The sequence below is a fragment of the Eumetopias jubatus genome, unplaced genomic scaffold (assembly GCF_037043125.1).
Source record: "Eumetopias jubatus isolate StellerSeaLion01/CBP00866 unplaced genomic scaffold, mEumJub1_p1.0 scaffold_2, whole genome shotgun sequence".
Taxonomy (NCBI): Eukaryota; Metazoa; Chordata; class Mammalia; order Carnivora; family Otariidae; genus Eumetopias; species Eumetopias jubatus.
In genome coordinates, this window is record NW_028274808.1 from 3,881,193 (window position 1) to 3,903,409 (window position 22,217).

The window sequence follows — 22,217 nt, forward strand, 5'->3', positions numbered from 1 at the left end:
AGCTGAAACCAAGAGTTGGATGCTTAACCGACTGAGCCACCCAGGTGCCCCTCTTTCTAGATGTTTTATCATTTTTTCACCTACGTACACATTGTGTTGATTGGTATTATCTGGTTGCTTCCTCCATGGCACATGCAGTCTGATATATTTTCTATTTTTTTGAAATAATCTTAATTTACAAGGTATGCTACAAAGGATAAGTGAGTCCCAAATTGAAATAGAAAAGCAATTATACCTTGATTTTCAAGTGTTTGCTATGCTTTAATTGAAACTGTGCTATGGCAAAAAGAACAGACGTAAAGCCAAACAGAGCTGCTGGAAACAGAGGGCTAATGAGGCTTCACCCTGCCCAGGCTCCTGTCTGACCTCCATTCTGTGCTCGCAGAGGGCTGTCACTTATTCTAAATGTATGTGATGCTTGTCATTCAAGGGTTGGGCTGCTGACCGTGGACGCCCAGGAGCAAACTACCATCGCTCCACCAGTAGAGCTCACGGTGTCAAACCATCCGTCAGCCTCACAGAGAAAGGACAGCAAAGGCTCAATGAGAACACCACCTCGTTACTTCCAGTATGGAAGCCCGAGCCCTTCTACAGAGGGATCTCACCAGCTCTCCTTCTCATGGCCTCAGCGATAGTCACACGGTTGCCAGTCCTCACCTCTCCCCTGACCGTGGGACGCTTCCTCCCCACTGACTACCCAGCTGTCCTTCTGAGTATCTCACAAGCCCCTAGGACCTCTGGCATCCCCACTCATGCTTCCCACCTGACCCCAACCCCTGTGGTAAACACCTCCAGCAAATGGCTGCATCCTCTGGTTTGCTAGACCAGAATCCTTTGTCAACCTTGCCTCCTTTTATCCTAAAGCTTACCCACTGGAAAATCCTACTAGATCTAGCTTCAAAGTACTATGTAATATGGACATTTCTCACCAATAAGAGACACTTAAAAAGGGTTTCGATCAGAAAACAGAACTGTGTTAAGACCTTCATCAATGCCAAGCTTCACTTCTCCATGGGTATACTTCATCAACTGAAAAACTAAAAAGTTATACATTTCAAAGTTTAAAAACATATTTTCACAAACATAATCTATGTCTACAGGTTGCTTGTTTATAATTTTGTCCTGTGTAGGTACAAACTCATTTTAAACCATTGCTGGTTTAAAAGGAGTGAGGTAATACTGCTTCTAGATTATTCCTCCTGTAGACCACCCAGCCCAGTGAGACCCCTCTTCACAGCATAGGCAGTAGCAATCATGTGCCAAGTTTGAAAAGCAACAACTCCCGGGGTGAGCCATGTCTCAGTGGTGTCCCACAAGGGTCCTGACGATGACTCATCCCTACATAGTAATACAAGTCTAATGACCAAGACACATCTGATAGATTTCATTCTATATTATTTTCATCCTCATTCTCAGGAATGACAATCTCCATCCTGACAGTATCCCTGGTAACAGTCAGCACTTGCTCTCTTGTCTAGAACTGACAGTTTCATTTCACCCATGACAGTCTACAGTTGTCACATAAAATATATGATCTGAACCTGGATCACTGATGTGAAAAGTCTGTATCACAGCAGGGAGGGGCTGGGTGAATAACACCCACTGAGGCAGAAATGGCCATAATCACGTCTCATTTGTGTTACAGTAGTGGGTGTTTTCAGGAAACCCTGGTACCACCCACTCCCACTCACCTCTACAACACACACACACACACACGTGTGCACACACACACACACACGCACACATGCACATCACTAAACACAGCATCCTTTTTAGTGTTAGCATCTGAGTATTCATCTCCAGTTTGAACTGTAAACTATACTTTGTGGGTACTGATTTAGAATGACATTATTAGCCAAAATTTAGAGATAACAGAAATATATTTATAAAATTATATAATTCTTTATAGTGGAGTTTGGAAAGATAAATATTTGTTGTCAAGTTGAAATATCTTTGACTTAGATCAAGTGCACATATTGTATGTCTGTGGAAATGTTAAGTGTAGGTATATATATGTGTATATGTTTAGGTCAAAAATGTTACAGGCAGTAAGGTAAACAGCATTTGAAAAAATCAAGAAAAAACAGGAGCGCCTGGGTGGTGCAGTTGGTTGAGAGTCTGGCTCTTGATTTTGGCTCAGGTCATGATCTCGGGGTTGTGAGACTGAACCCTGCATCGGGATCCGTGCTCAGCGGGGAGTCTGCATAAGGGTTTTCTTTCCCTCTACCTCTGCCCCTGTCCCTGCTCACATGCTCATGAGCACTCTCTCTCTCTAAAATAAATAAATAAAACTTTAAAAATATCAAGAGAAAACAAAACTTTAAATCTACAATATTAAGAGAAATAAAACTGAAAATTAAGAGTTAGTAATGATTATATGAGTAGTTTGAGAGAGAAGCTAAAATTCTGTTTATACTCAGAGAACCAACACATCTTTTTCAACATCTTTCAGTCTTTGATTTGCTGGGTGTGAGCGATCCATTCAAGGACAACTAAGCAAGAATGGCTGAGTACCAGGTCAGAGGAAACACAGGAGGCACTGGGCATCCCAGCAGGTGGTAGAAAGGTTTGGTCCTTGAATAGAACAGAACAGGGCTCAGGGTGTACTCAACAGGTTTACCAGTTGACCCAGAGCCCTCATGGTGGCCAAAATCCATACAGCACAGCCCTACGCCACATCCCCTGCTTCCCACCCACACTCCTGACCTGCAGGAAGGGTGGGCTCTCTGTGAACTGGGAGGCACGAGCTGGCCTCCACACGGTTTAGTCCCTAAACATCAGGTCTCAACTTTGCTGTCTTGTGGGTCTTGATGCATCTCTCAAATTGCAAATGCCATGTGTAGGGGCATTGACACAGCAAATGCTCTCTTATCTTTTTATTTTCTTTAGATTAAAAAAAATCAGTTAAAGAGAGAAATCATAAGAGATAGCTTGTATTTCTTTTGACCAGTTCATTTTAACTCCATACATGAAAATGTATATTAATGGTTCAAACTTTAGTTCTAAAGTTAACTCCTTTCTTTTGAGTACCGGTCCACAGACAACGCAGCTTTAAAATAAAAATAATAATTAATAATAATAATTAAATAACTCACCAATTTTCATCTAAAACAGTCAGATTTTGGCTACTATAAGGTTGGGCAAGAACTTAAGATACCTGAAGGTTATTGAGTGCATTATCCTCCTATTCCTTTGAAAAGTTTCCCTCACAGTTATTTGCAGTCCTCTTGTCAAGCTAACTTGACAGTAATTTTTTATTTTTAGCTATTTTTCTATAGGTACAATAGCTTTCTTTTTTAAACTCATATTTCATTGGTTTATATAATATATATTAAAATTAAATAATTATGGTGGCAAATGACACTGCCATAATAGCTTTGGTACAAACACACAATTAATTCTGGAGGAACCTGCCTCACACCTGTTGGGTAACGCACCTGAGCAAGGTACTGGGAGGAGCCCCCTGGTGGTGAGAGCTCAGCATGCCAGTGCCTCAGGCAGGAAGCATCAAAGGAGCCCCTTAATCCTGCCAGTTGATTAAGTGAAGGCTATGAAACACACATGCACACACACACACACACACACACCCTTCTACTGTACATTCATCCATTCTAAATCATTAATAACTTAACATAAACTTGCAATTAGAAAGTTAGCTATTATGTTAGAAAGCAAGTGAGGCTGGCTCTGATAGCAAGAAAGACCACATCTTCTAACATTTTCAAAGCTGAACTGAGAGGGATGAGTTGTTGGAAGATGCACCAGCCTTCATTTTAGGAGGGAACAGGACAGGTGTAATCTTCTCCCTGTGATGCCAGGAACAAGCGGAAGGACCAGGAGCCCCAAAGTGCTCTAGCACCTATTCCAGAATCCCTCTCCCTACAGACGGTTGGTGGAAATCCTTCTGGGAAATACAACATGATATGTTTGAACAATGTCCAAATCCCCCTGCCATGCACACAGTTGCTTCTAGAAGAGTGCGGGTTGTGTGGACTCAGCGTGTTGGAGGGAAGCCCTCTTGAGGAAGGGAATGTCCACAGACCAAGTGAGAATGTTTCCTACCAGCTAATGCAAGGGCTGAGCAGGACAGGAGCATGGAGCGTCACTGAGAAACAGGATGGGGGGCGGGGGAGAAAGGCAAATGTGACTGCCCTGGGACACAGGACATTCTCTGCCAACTGGGTCAAGGGTCATGGAGACCGGGGTGCAGGGACACAGCATTACTTGCTCAGAAAAGCTTTCTAAGCAGAGGCTTTCATTCTAAGAGCGATATGCGCTCTTTCCTCTTTTCTACTCTCTGTGGATCACTTAACCAGGATGCTTCTGAGCTCTATGAGAGCAAAAACTCATCCTTAGGGCAGAGAAATCTGCTTTAGGAGCATTGACTAGGCAGTAGGGCAAGCTTCACCATCCTAGTCCTGAAAATAATTTGCGTATACTCAAGTAGGAGCAGAGAAGGGGCAGTTTTGGTTGTTACATGGAGGCTTTGCTCACTTTTCTTCCTTGTTAGTACAGATCTCTCCCTATAACAAAGGCTTTCGACACCACAGACTCACTTTACCAGCTACCTGGCAATTTCTAGGATATGAGCATATGACCCAATCACGGCCAATATGACAGGTAAGAAAGTCTGTGGGGGCATATCTTGGAAAGATGTTCCTCCACGATGAATCCCCAGCCCTCTCTCACTGCCCTGGACCTTGTCCTGAGAGGAGAGTCCTCCAGGAGCACACACAAGCCAAGAAAACACTTACGAAATCCACCCAGAAGCTTGATGTGTTTGCACCATTAAGGGAACACGGGATCCCTATCTTTAGACTTCTTGATGTTGAGAGAAACAAGCCTCTATTGTTTTAACCACTTTAGGTCATAGAGTGTTCCTTCCGAGACAATCTCTGAAAGCATGAAAATAAAGAAGAAATAGAACATTCACGCACTTACCTAAAACTTGTATTTTTAGGGACGTCAGCCATTTGGGAAATGGCGATAAATACAACAGAGAGGCCAAGCAAGACAGGCCTACTGTATGTGGAAACCCAAAGCCCTGTAACAGCCTCAAGAGAATTCTGCAACCATTTTAATATTTAGGGTTAATCCCAAAACTGCAATTCATAAGGAAATGTGTCCTTGTGAGTGGCCCCCTAAGGAAGGTACTGTGTGAACAAGAGATAGGGTCACCAGGAAAAAAGACAAAGATAGCTAAAACATGCATGTGATCAGTGAGCTCAGACCATACTTATTCACACCAGCTCTGCCCTTGCTGCTCTGCAAGCAAGATAAGCACCTCCTCCTCCCAGAGCCCACACCTCACTTGGGAGTACGGGAAGACAAAGGGAAGGGTGAAAACTGAAGGGGAGCGTATACTAGATTTGTAGAGAGAGATTATAGAAGTTTGGAGGCATGTGGAGGACTTGATCATTACAGCAATATAGGATACTTAGTTTATGAAAAATAGCATTTACCATTCAAAACTCTGGAGGGCTTCATGATTATTACCCAATATCAAAATTCCCTCATCAATCTATACATACATATAGTTTAGAAAAAAACATAGGAAAACATTTTTTTTTTTTGCCTTTCTGTAATTAGAGTTTAGGATTTAAACATCTCTGACAATTTAAAATAAATTTTAAAAATTCAGTGAACACTGGAGAAGTGTCTTTTTTTTTTTTCCTTAGATTTACTTCTTCCATTTTTAAAGCTTCTAGCCTTGAGGTCAATGTGACATTTTATTTCAAACAAATACTGCCAAGAATTTGAGCTATGTGCCTTTGCTGACAATAGCAGAAATTTTTGTGGAATATGGTATACGTGATGTGGTTAATTTTCTTGTTTCAGAAAGAAAGTAGCTGTGTATGGGCATGCTTATTCTGTGATATTTATGCTTATAAGAGATCAGATCAAAATATATTTAATGCCTAAGAAAGGTATGGTACTATTAATTTATGGCTTAAATGTGTTATGTCATATTTACTTAAGAATGAGGCAAATAAAACTATATATGATTTAAAAAGTAGAAATATGCTTTCTGTTAACATATAATAAAATGGATTATTTTTGTGAACAGTATGTAAAACTATATGATTTAAAAATAATGCTGCTTTTGTAAAGGGTTATAACAACTACCATAATGCATATCCCTGAAAAAAGCAAAAAGCAAATATTAGTAGGGCAAATGATGAAACGCCATTTGGATTAGTTTTGCCAGTGTTTTATCTTCTTCTTAGTATTTTTAACTGCATTTTGAATGCGGAGCTATGAGATAACAACTAACAGGTGCAGGTACAATGTATACTACAATACCACTGCTCAGATTTGGAAGCAGTTGTGTTCCGCCATGAATGACCATTTGATGATGAGGGATCAGTCAGATTTGGAGTGACAACACTCCCCTTGTTTGCAACTACCTTTCTCCGCTTTTGGTGAAGTATCAGCTCTGTGTTATGTGGGGTTCTAGCTTCCTTTCCAGCACTACCTCCTGTAACAGTCATGACGACCCCCGGTAGGTAGCTAGAGGGATGGTAGAGAGGGCCGCAGGTGGGCACTGTAACTTACACATGTATGCCATGGGCTGAACTGTGTCTTCCCAATGTTCATACACTGAATGGGGCTGAATGTGGAGATAGGGTAATAAGAAGGTAGTTAGGGTTAAATGATGTCCTCAGAGTGGGCCCCTGATCTGGTAGGATTAGTGTCTCTGTAAGAGGAAACTTGGGAGAACTCTTACTCTCTCTCTGCATGTGAGGACACTACAGGAAGGTGCCATCTCCCCACAACAGAAATGGCCAGGAACTTGACTGGGGACTTCCCCACATCCAGAACTGTGAGAAAATACATTTCTCTTGTTCCAGCCACCCCACCTGGGGTATTTTGTTATAATGGCTCAATCCAAATAATGCAGTATGTGAAGTTTCTCTGGACCAAGTGGCAGGGGTGGATTGTGCAGGCATTTACATCACCCAACCAAATCTCAGAGAGCCTCAGCTTAGTGCCCTCCACTGTACCCTAGCTGTTTGGAGGCGGGGGGCGTTGCAAATCACGTGGACTCAGGCTTTTACACAAGAATATCTCACAGTGACTGTGATACAGAGGGATTCCAGCACATTGGTAAAAGATGGCAAGCATTTTTTTTGGAAATATATACGACCGAATATCATCTCCATGTTTGGCAAAATTCAACATGCTTTACAGAGTCTGATGTGCAGGCAATGGGAGAAACCCTCCTTCGTTTTGGGCTTGGTATCTTAAGTGAGGCCTCCAGTCCCCTCTGTTGTAGGAGGGACTGACATTCCCAGGGACCGATTCAAACGTTCTCTAAGAGTCTGGAGAGCAAAGTGTGTTTATACTGGCCGAAAATCACCAGGAGCTCTGCCGGATAGGTTTAGCAGAGGTAGAACAAAGCCGTGTTTTTGATTCAAACTTAAGAACATTACCAGGCGGGCCCTTTGACAAAGTAACAATGTTCAGTGAGGAATCCGCCCACCAGGTCCATGTTGGTAGAGTAAGCAATAATGGAGCATCCATGCTGGCACAGGCGAGCCCTGTTCCACCTCACCATCATTACAAGGAGGATAACCAAGTATTGTGAGTTCAGGATATAGAGTTAATAGAAAGTACACAGCACTATCCATGGAGGGTTTCACACACACACACACACACACACACACACACACACACACACACACACACATCTTTAGTCCAGTTTGTCCCTAGGTAGAACTATCAATATTTAGGAAATAAAGGAGACAGGAGAACAATGACCAAAAAGGATGCAATCAGACTGGTCCAGAATGTACCATATTCTGTGGGACAAATAACCCTTCCTCCTCAATACACTTATGTATTGAGTGTATTGTAGGAGGGAAAAAGGAGGAAACGACAGATAGACTAAATGGGTCTTAGAGATGTAAAAACCAAATGCAATGAGTAGAAGTCATTTGAATCCAATTTGAATAGATTTATGACTCAAGATATTTTTGAGACAACAAAAAAATGTGTCATGGATATTGTTTAATAATAATAATAAGTTATTTGTGCTAAGTATGATAATAATGTAGTTAAGTTTCTTAAGTATGTCTTAGAGGGGTGCCCGGGTGGCGCAGTCGGGTGAGCATCAGACTCTTGGTCCCAGCTCAGGTCATGATCTCAGGTTCATGGGATCATTGGGCTCCACACTCAGTGGGGAGTCGGCTTGAGACTCTTTTCCTCTCCCTCTGCCCCTCCACCTACTCCTGGCTTGCACTCCCTCTCTCTCCCTAAAATAAATAAATAAAATTTAAAAAAAAAGTATTTATTAGAGACACATATTTGTGGGTGAAATAATATATCTGTGACTTGTCTTAAAACACTCTATTCTTAAAATGCAATTGGTAAGATGTTGGTAATTATGGAAGTTAGGTGATGGGTACACGGAATTTCATGATACTTTTACCTTAATCTTGTGATGCTGGAAAAAAAATATTTTAAAATATAACATGCTATGGGGCGGCGCTTGGGTGGCTCAGTGGGTTAAGCGTCTGACTCTTGATTTTGGCTCAGGTCATGATCTCAGAGTCATGAGATTGATCTCCAGGTCAGGCTCTGCATTTGGCACAGAGTCTGCTTAAGATTCTCTCTCTCCCTCTGCCCCTCCCCCCTCTAAAAAAAGAAAAAAAAAAAAAAAAACATGCTGTTATTTCCTAGGCAAGGAAAGATTGTTTCATAAGAGGGAAGGGCATGTGGAGAAGCCGCCAGTTGAAAAGGACCATCTATATCCCCTTTAGATTCAAGATATTGACAGCTGTTAGTACTCCTGGGGCAGCAGGTGCCCCTTGGGTGGGGGAACCAGAGTGGCTGGGGACCAAACAAGGGTAGCCTCCCGGGTTGGGTTAAAGATGATTCCTCCTCTGCCTAGCCTCCCCTAGTCAATGGAAACCATTCGGAAAAGAAAGGGAGCAAATTCTGGAACCAGAGTGACCCTTCTTAAATTGGCATGAAGATGGGTTTAATCACTTTTAGATAAAATCCTTAAAGGTTTATGGGTTTATGCTTCCTCCTTTTCTTCCTCTTATGTGTGCATCCACTTACAGTCTAATATTATTTTTTCATTTTAATTCTTATGTAAATATGTTTTGACACTTTGGGGTGTCTGAGTGGCTCAGTCAGTTAAGCATCTGCCTTCGGCTCAGGTCATGATCTCAGAGTCCTGGGATCGAGCCCCGCATCGGGGCTCAGTGGGGAGCCTGCTTCTCCCTTTCCCTCTGCCCCTCGCCCCCGCTTGTGCTCTCTCTCTCTCTCTCTCTCAAATACATAAATAAAATACTTTTTTTAATAGAGTGTGTACATGTTTGATGTGTATAACTTTCATATGCCATGGAGACCTAATATTAACAGTATATTCGCTTAAAATAATGTTATGTCTTCAGAAAATTGTCGTTAAATTTAATATGGAGTGGTTACATCTACAGGTGATCCTTGAACAATGCAGGAGTTAGGGACACTGGCCCCCACAGTGTTGAAAATCGTGTATCAGTTTGGCTTTCCTCCAAACCTCTTAATGGCCTATTGTTGACTGGGACCCTTACCAATAACATGAAGAGTCGATTAATACATATTTGTATGTTCTATGTATTATATGCTATATTCTTATAATAAAGTAAACTAGAGGAAAACATGTCATGAAGGAAATCATAAAGAAGAGAAAATACATTTACAGTACTGTGCTGTTTTTATCGAAAAAAAATCTGTGTACAAGTGGACCCAGGCAGTTTAAACCCATGTATTTCAAGGGCCAACTGTACTAGAAATTAGTCTAATTTTCTCAATGCTAATATAGGTATTTCAGAACAATTTATATAAATAGCACATAAATCCCTGAAAAAAAGTGTAACTTGCTATAGGTCCAAGAAATCAGTACTAAAATGCAAAATTATGTCCTGTGGCATGGCAGGGAGGCTCTGAGAAGTAAAATTATGCATATTACTCCTCCTAAAGCCTTTTGAAAAAATGATAACAAATAGCATTAAATTCTAAGGATGATTCCTTTGTTGAAAAATGATATAATTGTCATTACAAAAAAAAACCGATTTTGGACTCTGTGCTCTAGTTAAGTACCTATTGCCCTGATGACATCTTTTTTTAACTTGAGACACAGGTGGTTTGCCTCAGTGTCTAGAATCATTCTATAATTATCAAGAACTCCATTTAGTTTTCTAGAATCATTCTATAATTATCAAGAACTCCATTTAGTTTTCAAATCTATAACACACACAAAGAGAATCCTTCTAGATAGCCTAAGCCATGAAACTATTCCCTTATCAACCACCCCTGGGTTACCCTTTTTTTTCTTCTCTGCATAAAAGAACAAACCATGAATTGATCCCTTTGGGGTCTCCCACTGTAAGAGAACAATAGTGCTGAGGTTGTAAAGCAGGTAAGAAAATAATGTTTTTATTAACAGGATGGGCTTTCCAAAGAAGCTCAAATCAATTTCAAACTCTGTTATAAACTCTGTTATATTAATTCCCTTAACACCTTTATGAAAAAGTATCAGTAAATATAATGAATTCCCAATATGCAATATAATAGGGAGTAAAATCATAGGGCATAAAGTAACATTCCCAAATGGACTATAAAATCTTAACTTCTTTAGAGAAATAATGCGTATGAATCTGAAACATGAAAATGGAATTTTTGTAGTCTGGAAGAAGAACAGTAACTCCAAACTTGTAAGAACAAAACCAAATCACGCATCACTCATTTTGAACAATACGTCTCCAACCATCAGGTTTTATTCAGTACTGACTGTGTGCTCCACACATGGCCCAGAAATAAGACATCCTAGCGACATATGTGCCTGACATTTTACAGCTTGTAAAATGCTTTCATCTGCATTACTCGATTTGACAATGAGACTGGATCCTCCTCTGCTGGGATATAACGCTGCTCCCCTGCGTGGGTGATCGTGTACACGCTCCTTTACCTCTGTGTTGTTCTGTACCCCAAGTGTAACATGGCAATGGTAATAACATTCATCTCATGAGATTACTGAGATGACTAAAGCTATGGCCGGTCATCACAGTGCCTGGTACAGAGCAGGTGACACGTGGCTGAGGACCATTCTCACTGTGGTTCTTAGATCCTCCCAGCAAACATACCAGTCAGGATGCATCTGCAAATTGTGGTGGTGGCTCAGGTGGCCTTTTCTTAGTTCATGCTGATGGGGTCCAGGCTTGAACTCCTTTGTAAGAGTTAAAGGCAGACATTTTTGTATGCAAGGCTATGTCTGACGTAGAGAAGCTCCCCGAGGCAGTGCAGACAAGACCGGTGCGTGTGGAGCAGAGGGGTGTGATCAAAGTCCACATCGTTAGCGGCTGGGCATACCTGTGTTTGTGCCGACCCGCACAGCTGGAGAAGAGGAAGCAAAGGCTGGGAGGGGAGGTGACAGGCCTCCCAAAGTGAGCAACCTTTCAGAAGGATCCTGAGCCTTGTAGGGTCTGCAGCTGTAGAGGGAGAAGAGAGCACACGCACGGGGCCTGGGAGAACAGAGCAGATGGGGGTGCGGTGTCCGGGGCTGCAGGAGAGAGGAACCATGACGCTAACCTTCACAGAAACAAGCAGAAGAATTTTTATCCCATGTGGTTGAAAATACTGGAAAAGAGCTCTTTTGTAGCAGTGTTTAGACAAGGTATCACCATGCTTAGCAGGACATTTGTGGAATGAGAGAGTGAGGCTCTAAAGATACTTCATGGAGTAAAAACAAAATCGTATACAGTCTGAATCAGCCTGGGATTAACAGTGAGTTTAGGAAATACAGCCTGATCCACTACCACTCACCAAGAGAATGGAAGATTTGTATTTTCCTCCTCCTGCTTGCCGGAGCGTATGCTTGTGCGGTAAAACAGCCTGCCGCTCTACATTTTAAAATTGTCTGAACTATTGAAATACTCTCTCTATGTCTCTCTCTCTTTAACTTAAACACATGAGCATCAAGAAGCCACTTTATTTGTCGGAAACAGTGATAGAGGAAAAAGTGTGGAAAATAAAGGAAAAAAAAAAAACCATATGAGCAAGATTAGAGACCAAAGAGAGGTGGGTGATGAGGGATAGGACTAACAGCATCCTTAGAAGAGAAGGAAGACAGGAGGCAGGAGGATCGGCTGATACACTGTTATCCTCAGCACAGAGAGGAAGGAATGACCAACACAGAGAAGGGGATGGTTTGTTAAAAGAAGATTAAAGAGGGTTTTCTCGGTGGGAGAGAGAGACCACTGACACCGTCGGCAGACAAGGAAATTTGGCGAAGAGAAAACACCTGTATGAGGTGAGGGTCCTAATGGTATAGAGAAGAGGTAAGGCTGGGGCATGACAAGTTTGATTTTACAAAGAGATATTTAAGTGAAAGTTTTCTGTAAGAAGTTAAAAGACATGTGGATAAGATGCAAGAAAAGGACGAGATTCAGACAGATATGTGATAGTCATTGAGACAAGAGCTTTGTTCAAACTTCACTGAAGCTGCGTATAAATCTCCAACAGTCAGACAAGTCAGGTGAACCAGAGTTTTTACCTCAGAATTACACTGTTTGTCATTATACAATGAAGGGTTTTCTGCTCCAGCTCCATTTTAATCATCTGAATCAAGTCCATTCCCAAACCATGTTATTTTAGATAAAATGGCAATTGGTAAGGAAGCACCGATGACCCGGTATTAACATGCATAGGATCTATAAAACATCTCATGGGGATGCCATATTGATGGTGGGTCAATAGCAAATTATTTTCCCCATGAGGGAAAAGCAAGTAGGATAAGAAATCTGGATTTTCACCTGCCTTGCCTTATTTTACCTGTCACCACACGATTTCAGTGACACCACAAAAATCAGGAGCATTTTTTTTCCTTTCCGTTATACCCAGATGCTATAAATGGCTGGCCTTTTATCTCATCATGGTGTTGAATACAGAGTCCTAATTAAGATGTCCAGATTAACTGTTAAAACAAGGAACACAGTCAAACACTCTTAGAACCATCCACAGCGCTTATCAAGATGATCAGGATTAAAGTAGTTAAGAGTTTATCATTAAGGCAACACACCAAATACTCTTCACACTGAATTTCAATGACATGAAAAAAAAAATCCATGAAGATATTATATTTCATCAGGGTTTTATTTTGCCTACCTGTGCATCGAGGAATTCAATATATATATTTAAAGGTATTTAAGGTATTTTTTTTAATATTAGGTCCACTTAACTGGGATGTATTCCACTTAACTGGGATAAACATAGAGTGACATGTCTCAAGGCATGCAGAACCAAGATCTTACCTAAAATGAATTAAAGTAAATGCTAAATTTAAATATTATTTGACAGAGAGAAACAGCGAGAGAAGGAACACAAGCAGGGGGAGTGGGAGAGGGAGAAGCAGACTCTCTGCTGAGCAGGGAGCCTGATGGGATCATGACCTGAGCCGAAGGCAGACGCTTAATGACTGAGCCACCCAGGCGCCCCTATTTGAGGTATTTGTACACAAACATACACACACACACACACACACACACAGCCACCCACCTGACTGATTTTTTTTTTCTGTCACATAAATTTATTTATTTATTTTATTTTTTCCCTTTAATTTTTTATTGTTATGTTAATCACCATACATTACATCATTAGTTTTTGATGTAGTGTTCCATGATTCATTTTTTTAAAGATTTTGTTTATTTATTTGAGAGAGAGAGAATGAGAGATAGAGAGCACGAGAGAGGGAAGAGGGTCAGAGCGAGAAGCAGACTCCCTGCTGAGCAGGGACCCCGATGCGGGACTCGATCCCGGGACTCCAGGATCATGACCTGAGCCGAAGGCAGTTGCTTAACCAACTGAGCCACCCAAGTGCCCCATGTTCCATGACTCATTGTTTGTGCATAATACCCAGTGCTCCACGCAGAACGTGCCCTCTTTAATACCCATCACCAGGCTAACCCATCCCCCCACCCCCTTCCCCTCTAGAACCCTCAGTTTGTTTTTCAGAGTCCATCCCACCTGACTGATTTTTAAATGACACCCAAAGAATGTATACAATCTCAGGAATTAAAAATCCTTATAACATGAATTTTCTTTTTGATTAGGAATTTTACCTCCTGAATATTAACCAATACAGTTAAAATTACTGCTACAATATTAGGTTTTATGTATCTTTAACTTAGGTATTATTTTGACCAAATAAAGTATAATTTGTCAGAAAAATAGTCAGGATTTTGATTCTTTGTTATCAACTTAATTCTAATCAAGTAGTTGACTCAGTGGGGTTCTAAATAACTCCTGGGTAAAATATTGGAAAATTCCATTTAACTGGGATAAACCTAGAGTGACATGTCTCAAGGCATGCAGAATCAAGATCTTACCTAAAATGAATTAAAGTAAAGGCTAAAATATAGTCAAGTAATCATGAAAGGAAGCAGCTTGAGACCCAAACTGTTCCTCAGTGCAACCCTAGAAATGTTTTGAAGATTAGAGACACAGATTCAGCTTCTCATTTGTTGCTGAATTCAGTGTTAGTTTTCTGATGATTTGTTTTTGTCTTTGATCCATGCTGGAAAGAGTTCCCATTCCTATGCCTTATGCTTCTTTAATGTCACCCTACCCTCCATCTTTCTGGAGCTCATAAGAAGTGACATGAAGCTTATGCTTCAAACATAACTTAAATGATTCCATATATATATACACACACACATATCTGCTATGTGGAGGTTCATGTCAGTGCTTGGTAGTATGGTCTTGAAACTGGAATGGTCAGAGAAGATTAGAATGGTCTCCGCACAAGGATGACACCAAAATTTGGGAAGAGGTTCATGTTTATGTCAAATATATTTTAATAAAAAATAAAGTACATATTCAATAGAATTTTAAAAGTTGATTACAAAGCTTTAAAATGTGTGACTTTAATGTCACTATTTTAATTCATAATATAATTTGATAAAGATAAAATCATGATTAATTGTTGCTATTAACATATATATGACCAGAGTGCCCAGTACATGTATTCATTCAACAAGCAATTCTTGGGGGCACCTGGCTGGCTCAGTCAGTAGAGCATGAAACTCTTGAACTCAGGGTTGTGAGTTTGAACCCCACGTTGGGTGTGGAGCCTATTTAAAAAATAAATAATAATGATAATAATAAGCAATTTTTGAATTCCTAGTACATTACAAGTGCTTTCCTAGGTGTAAAATATATGGAAATAAGAGTGAATAGTCTAATTGTAAGAGCTCACATTATAGCAAAGAGATAAATATTACACAGTCCTGAAAGTGCACAGATCATTTCATGTCTTCATTCTTGAAATAATCATCAAGTGATTGGTATGAGCTAGGCAATTCTGAAGACATTGGGAAAAAGCAGTTTGTTGTGTGGTGGCCAGGAAGGGGCTTTTCTGTGCACTCACATTCTGGTGAGGAGAAAGACCAATGTGCAGATTAGAGATGGAGATAGAATATACATATATATTAGTTCTCATATTGATGTATATTAATACATCCCATGATATGTCAGGTGATGTGTACTATAAGCAAAATAAAGTAGGGATAAGAAGATGGTGAAGGGTGCTGAGTGCCATCTTGTGTAGGATGTCACAGGGTGACTAGTGTGGCTAAAGCCCAGTGAGGGGTGGGGGGATGTTAGGGATGAGATCAGGGAGGATGAGAGGAGTGGACAGAAAGCCCTGTCTTTGTTTGGGTTGCTCTGGAGACCAAGCCCCTTAAATCAGGTTGGGGGTAAGAGAAACCTTTCAGGACAAGGTGATATCTGAACTGAGCTTTCGAGGATCAGTAGCTGTCCATATAAAAGAAAGGAGGAGTTCTGAAGAGTGTTCTGTAGGGAGCAAATAGCCTTGGCAGTCATGGAAACAGAAATCCCAGGGCACAGTGCAGACCTGCAGGTATCATAGTCACACTTCTCTGATGGCTATCAACATTAATCGCAATGGTAAACTGAATTGTACATTCTCTCTATCATACCTCTTGAAGAGGCATGATACATGCCTGCATGATACTTGCAGGTGGAACATGGCATATGGAACAATAACTAAACAGACTAGCATGGACTTTCACTGAAAATGTTTCATTCAACTGAATTCATACCTTTGGAGTTGACCCTAATCTTTCTTCAAAGATTAAGGACTGACCCCACCGTACATATGTTTGTGGAAGCCATTTAGTATAGAAAAATTGGTAATTATTCCTCAAAGTCAGAATGGTTAGAGGAGTAGATATGAGTGAATGAGTAAAAATTGAAGAGTTGGAAACATAAGTTAAAAAAAATCCTAAGGTTTAAGATATCATATTACACAATTTGAGGTAAAACTTTGTCTCCTGTGTTTTTTTTCTCTCTCACTTTGCTATCACTTTGCCTCTTTGGATAACAAGTGATTTCTCTCCTGGCCCCACTTTCCAGAGCATTTCTCAGTTGGGAGGGCTTGGCTGACCACAGCATTCTCTTCTTGGACTTGGCAAGGCAGAGGGTTGCCAAGTGCATTCTGGTAAAACACTTATTTGTACTTCCATACACTCATTTATTCAAGCAATAGTTTTTCCCCAACTAAATATTGACAGTGACAGTCCCAAGTTCATGAATCTTGAGCAGAGGAAATTTGAGTTTTCAGGAGGCAGAGGGGAAGGCAACTTGAATGACAATATTCAGTGATAAGAAAATCATGATCTGGTAGAAATATCACTTGTTCATTAACTCACCCATTTGTTGTATGATTTATTCATTCAATGGCTATTAAGTAATCACCTGTTCTGAGTGAGGCAGTGCACCAGGAATTGGGTATAAAGAGGAGGGCAAGGATACTGCACATATCAGATGCTCACTTAATCAATCACAGGGCTTCCTGGTGCCACTCTGGCCAATTCATGACACTGGCATTAGACCATTGGCAATACAAGGCATTTGGGTGATGATCAAGTATGACTTTCCTCCTCCTCTCCTGACATTGGAGGGAATAAATATGTTGGTATGTTAAATAGCTACCCCAAATCATGGAAAATGGGAGGTCCTCTTGCTTGGTTATTGTTGTGCCCTGAAGGACAGCCCTGGGCTTGAAGTCAAGGACTTGCCCCATGACACGGAAGCTGCTTGATTCACCTCGGTCATCCCCACCTGTGCACCCACCCTTGTCTCTCATCTACAACTCTACAGTAGCCATCCACCTGGTCTCCCTGTTTCTCCAGTTTTTCTGGAGCAGTCTACTCTCCCAGCAGCACTGTCTGTGATGTTTCTAACCCTAAGCAAGCTGAGACTGGTTCCCCCAATGAATATACCTCAGTGACTTACTACTCCACGTAGAATAAAATCCATGGCCAGTGGCCTCGTGTCACCTGCTACCTGACTCCCTAAACCCTCCCTCCATCCTCCAGCCATTTCTTCCCTCCTCATGTTGCTCTGGCCTCACTGACCTCCTGGCTATCTCTGGACGAGACTAGTCATGTGCCGGCCATTTGCCTGGAGTGCTTGTCTCTTCTGGGCCCAGGCCCTCTCTGTTACCAGACTCCACAAAATCTGGTTGAGCAGAGGGGCCTTCCTTGACCATCATAATGTACAAAAATATCCACCACCCTCTTCTAGCCTCTGATCCCTATATTCTTCTTCATTACTTGGCATATCTGTTCATCGGCACTCAGCCCATTAGAATATAAGCTGTGTAAGATCAGTGGTACATCCACAGATTTCAGAACTACAACAAAAAGGTAGAAGGTACTCAATGAATATTTGTTGACACAATAAATGAATGTCCATAGGAATAAACTTGCTTGAAATCCCCGAGTTCCAGTTGACTTTAGGTGAAAAGGAAGTAAATACTGCCCTCCCTACCTACATGGTAAATTTTCTGTGGTACCAAGAATTGTAGGCAGGAAAGTTCTTTGTAAAATCTCAGGTACGATATACTTAGATATTTTATGGAGGTTTTAGGCATCATAACTGGCAGTAGTAATCAGCTTTCAAAACCCTCTTAGGATTTTGATTTCATCAGACTGAATAGTTTAAATTCCTTTAAAATTCTAGTTTTATGATCCTTTGTTTAAAGCTAGTATTTTTCTCCAAAGCATAGTAAGATTCTGATTTATTTTTTGTTTTCATTTTGAAGCAAAAATTGATGCGCTCACATATTTTCCCCAAATCGCATCAGGTGCTTCAATTACAAGAAATGTGTTTCAATCAGGCCAGGCCCCGGGAAGTGCTGGAGGCGGGGAAGCCGGTTGTGCTACCCTACTCCCTGGCTGCTTTGTGCACAATCTCACTGAGTTTCTCCTCATCTCCTAGCAAACTCTCACTTGTCGGGGACAACAACTTGCTGCTACATGAATTCGGGTTAATGTGAAGATGACAGTAAGAACCATCATCGTCATCGTTATTATCCTTATTTTCTTTTGCATTCACTTTAGAAGATGGGGCCAGGACGGGGAGTCACTTCAGCCAAAGGACTGGATTTTAAACAGTTTCAACAGAGTAAGAGCAAGCGGAGGGAAGCCCGTGTTTGTTAAATCTTTTTTCAAATCTCACCATACATACAATGTCTAAAAATTCTGGATTATATTTTATGAGCAATCTCCTACAGCTCAGAAGACATAGTTTACCATTTTAGATGGGGTGCCATGACACGTAGTCAGTTTGTACAGGGATGCTTTATTCCAGTCATGGTCATTTATAAAGCATCCCAACTTTTTTTTTCTGCAGTGTTTTTAAAATGATAATTTTTTATTTTATGTATACAGAACAAAGTTTTCAATGTGTATAAAAATGGTTTATTTCTATCTTTTTCTCACGGTGTTAATCCTACCAGAGTGTTTATGACGGTATAGTTTTAGTTTCATTGTGTTGACCATGTTAATGAAACTAAAATAATTCAAAAACAAAAATACAAGAGGCTAAACAAAACCTAAAGGAAATAAAGGAAAGCAAACATCTTTCATTCCTTTCAAAGTATATTATTCCAAAAGGGATGATGTAGTTTTAGAGATTTTGCAAGTGTCTACTTTTTTTCTTTTTAAAAATCTTTTTATCTAGATGAAATCTAAGGAAAGGGATCTTGCAGTTACAACTTTGTAGAAGTTAACAGAAAAGAGTCTGACATATCTATAATATTTTCATAAAGTTTATAATATTTAAAAAATCTAAACATTGAATCAAAGGGCTCTAAACCATAATTTAAGGAATTGACAGAGAATCTTAAGGTCTTTCTGACACCTCTTGCCCCAAATGACTGACCAATAATTATCTTATCCATTTTACATGTTGTAACATGTGTCGACATTTAGAATATGCCCTTATATTCTGGTTACCACATCTCAGAAAGCATATAAAAAAAATTCAACGGTATGTTTATACCAGTATGTGAGAGGCGAGTGTTAAAGTTTACGTTGAGAAAATTTGCGAGACGATTGATTATTAAACATGGCCCTTATTGGTTAAATTACATAAACTTAAAATTAAATCCATTACTTTAAAGCAGATGTAATAACTCCTCAGATCTCATACATTCCCAATCATTTTATTGTATTTGGCTTTGATCCGCACCCTTGAGGCTACTTCCACAGTGTTCATCTGGTGGAGACACTACCTAAGGGAGGTGGCCTGCATTGCCGTCCAGTGATGTCATACTGACAACTAGAAACTGCCCAACATGACATATTCAGACCAGGCAGACTGGGGGATGGTCTACATCAGGCTCTGCCCCTCTCATAACTCATGGTTAAACATTTACCAGCACACCACTGACTACAAGAGACTTACAGAAGCCCCCCACTCCACTTTCCAGGACCAAACCCATGGGTTTCATTTTTATAGAGCTTTCTCCAACCACGCCACCCCAAAGAGAGTCAATGATTTTTTTCCCCTTCTTTATTTTTCTACCTCCTTGTAAATCTATTACAACACATATCGTGTTTTACTTTACTTATTTACTTAATGTTTATTTCTCTTTCCCTCTAGAGAGGGAACTTTCACAGTATAATATATTGCAGACTTTCAGTAAGTGTTTATAGAGTTAATAGTAAATGAACCAATTAATTAGTATAGAGAAGGAAGAGATTAAGGAAATTCTCGTGCTATTAGACTAACAGGATTTTGGCGCTTGTCTGGAAAGGCTCAGATAGAGAGAAGATAATCATTCTGTTACACATGTCATGTGTCTGAACCAGAATAAATACTCCTTCATGCGTTTCCATTGGATGTCTTTCTCCACGCGCCCCTTCCAAGTCTGTATCCTCTACAACCCAGCATAACGGGTGCATTGAAAACAAGACAGGTGCCAAACAAGAGAGACAGTTTCATGACTTAGTATAAGACAATTACTTAGCAAGAATATAGGATGAAAGCATTTGAAGAAATAGCCTCATCTCTCCTTAGTCTCTAGGCACAACTTGGCTCCTGCCTCATGACCAGGAGGAACTTGTTTAACAACCGACCCAATTGCAATGCTCATAAACATTTTACAGGGGAAGCATTCGTATCTTCAATATTTCACTGAGAGCCTGCCCTCTCAGTATGCACATACTTGATTCAGAAGTTAATTTTAACTTGAATAACTGAGCTCCCTCGACCTAGGGGGCACTGGCAACTTATACATAAAGCATTTATGGTGTGAGTTATTTTTAACTTACACCCAATCAGCCAGCTTGCTGCATAATAGGAGTATTGGAGTTTAGTCTACAAAGAAATTGGAGCTATTCTCCTGAGAATAAAGGCACAAACATGTGCACTAGCCACTAGTGTGGCTCATGCCACCATCAGGAACACTACAATCTGCCATTTGTCACATTGCCTGACATTCATAATGAAAATTTGGACACAGTATAAGATCTGGAGGTGCCCTCAATAACGTCAAAAGCAGATTGCATTATGGTCATCTTCATTCTGTTAGTTGTATGTAATCCATGTTAATTTATTGCAAACTGATAATTCAGCAGATATGCCACATTCTCTAAATGTGGATGTGAATGTCATTCCTTGAATAGGGTGTAAAATATCCTATATTACGCAGTAGGTGAACAGATTAATACCAGCTCAGTAGAAGCCATCATTTTCCAAGCAGGTCTCCTAGAGATCAGAGATTTTTAAATATAAAAGGCTGCCATGGTTGTTACCATTATTATAAAGAGAGCAAAAATAATAATTAGTCTTAAATCTAACAGGCAGTGTACATGATTCGTTAGCTAATGTAATACTCTTACTAATTAAATGCTTACTATGCATTAGGCACGATGCTAAGCATTCTCAAAAGAGTGTCTCATTAAGTACTATAGACATTCCAGATGTTCAATAGTATTATCCCCATTTCACAGATAAGGAAACTGAGTTGAGAAGATTCGTCAGTTCTGGGCACACAGCTAGGAGGGGAGGAGGGGTAGGGGTCCCAGTCGTGCTGGTTCAATAGCCCGTGCTGTTCATCATAGTGCTAAGTCTTCTGAAATTAAAAGGTAAGTAAGGGGGTGCCTGGGTGGCTCCAATGGATAAGCATCTGATTTTAGCTCTGGTCCTGATTTCAGGGTCTTGGGATCAAGTCCCGAGTCAGGCTTCCTGCTCAGTGGGGAGTCTGCTTCTCCCTCTGCCCCTCCCCCTGCTCTCTCTCTTTCTCTCAAATAAATAAATAAAATTTTTAAAAAATAAAACAGAAGTTAAGTAAGGTTTCCAAAGAGGTGGAACTGATTCCAAAATAAGGGTACAGTGAAGTTCCCAGAACACTTCTCAGACAAGTAGAGTTCAAAAGGATGGTTTTAGGACAAACCAACAGGGAAATATTTTTTACATCCTCAAAGATTGTGAATGCCTGCAGTGCATTTGCTCTTAAGGTTGTGCAGGCAGGAAACAGAAATAGGCCAGAAACCAAAGAGTTCGGATCAGTCTACATGGGAGGTTCTTAAAGTCCAGGATGCAGAGATTCAGATGATGCTGGAACACCTGCCTATGTTTCTATTACTTGGGAAATCCCTTTGGCCATGAAACCCCGTGTGAAAGGGACACCGGTGCCTCTCCTCACTGTCCGCTCTGTGGTGATTCCAGTGGTGGTCTCTCCGCGTCTTCTGCAATAGGGCCTTTCTCGTGCCCACCTTAGGCCAGGTGCAGAAGGACAGACCGCTGCCTCTGGTCATTATAGCACCTACCACACACCCTCGACCTTGTGCCCTTCTTCCTCAGGGAAATGCTGCTGTTACACACGTCTTCATCCTGTTAGAGTCCAGCACACCCAT

The 22,217-nt window shown here is 40.7% G+C and overlaps 1 protein-coding gene and 1 non-coding gene across 2 annotated transcripts in view; one reads left to right on the top strand and one right to left on the bottom strand.

The window, feature by feature from the left end:
* The window catches only part of CSMD1 (CUB and Sushi multiple domains 1), a 1,681,733-nt gene that overhangs the window by 634,681 nt on the left and 1,024,835 nt on the right, over positions 1–22,217 (bottom strand). The gene's annotated exons all lie outside the window — the stretch shown is intronic.
* On the top strand, positions 14,726–14,830 carry LOC114206253 (U6 spliceosomal RNA). The gene has a single exon (XR_003608586.1). It is a non-coding gene; the product is annotated as a U6 spliceosomal RNA (small nuclear RNA).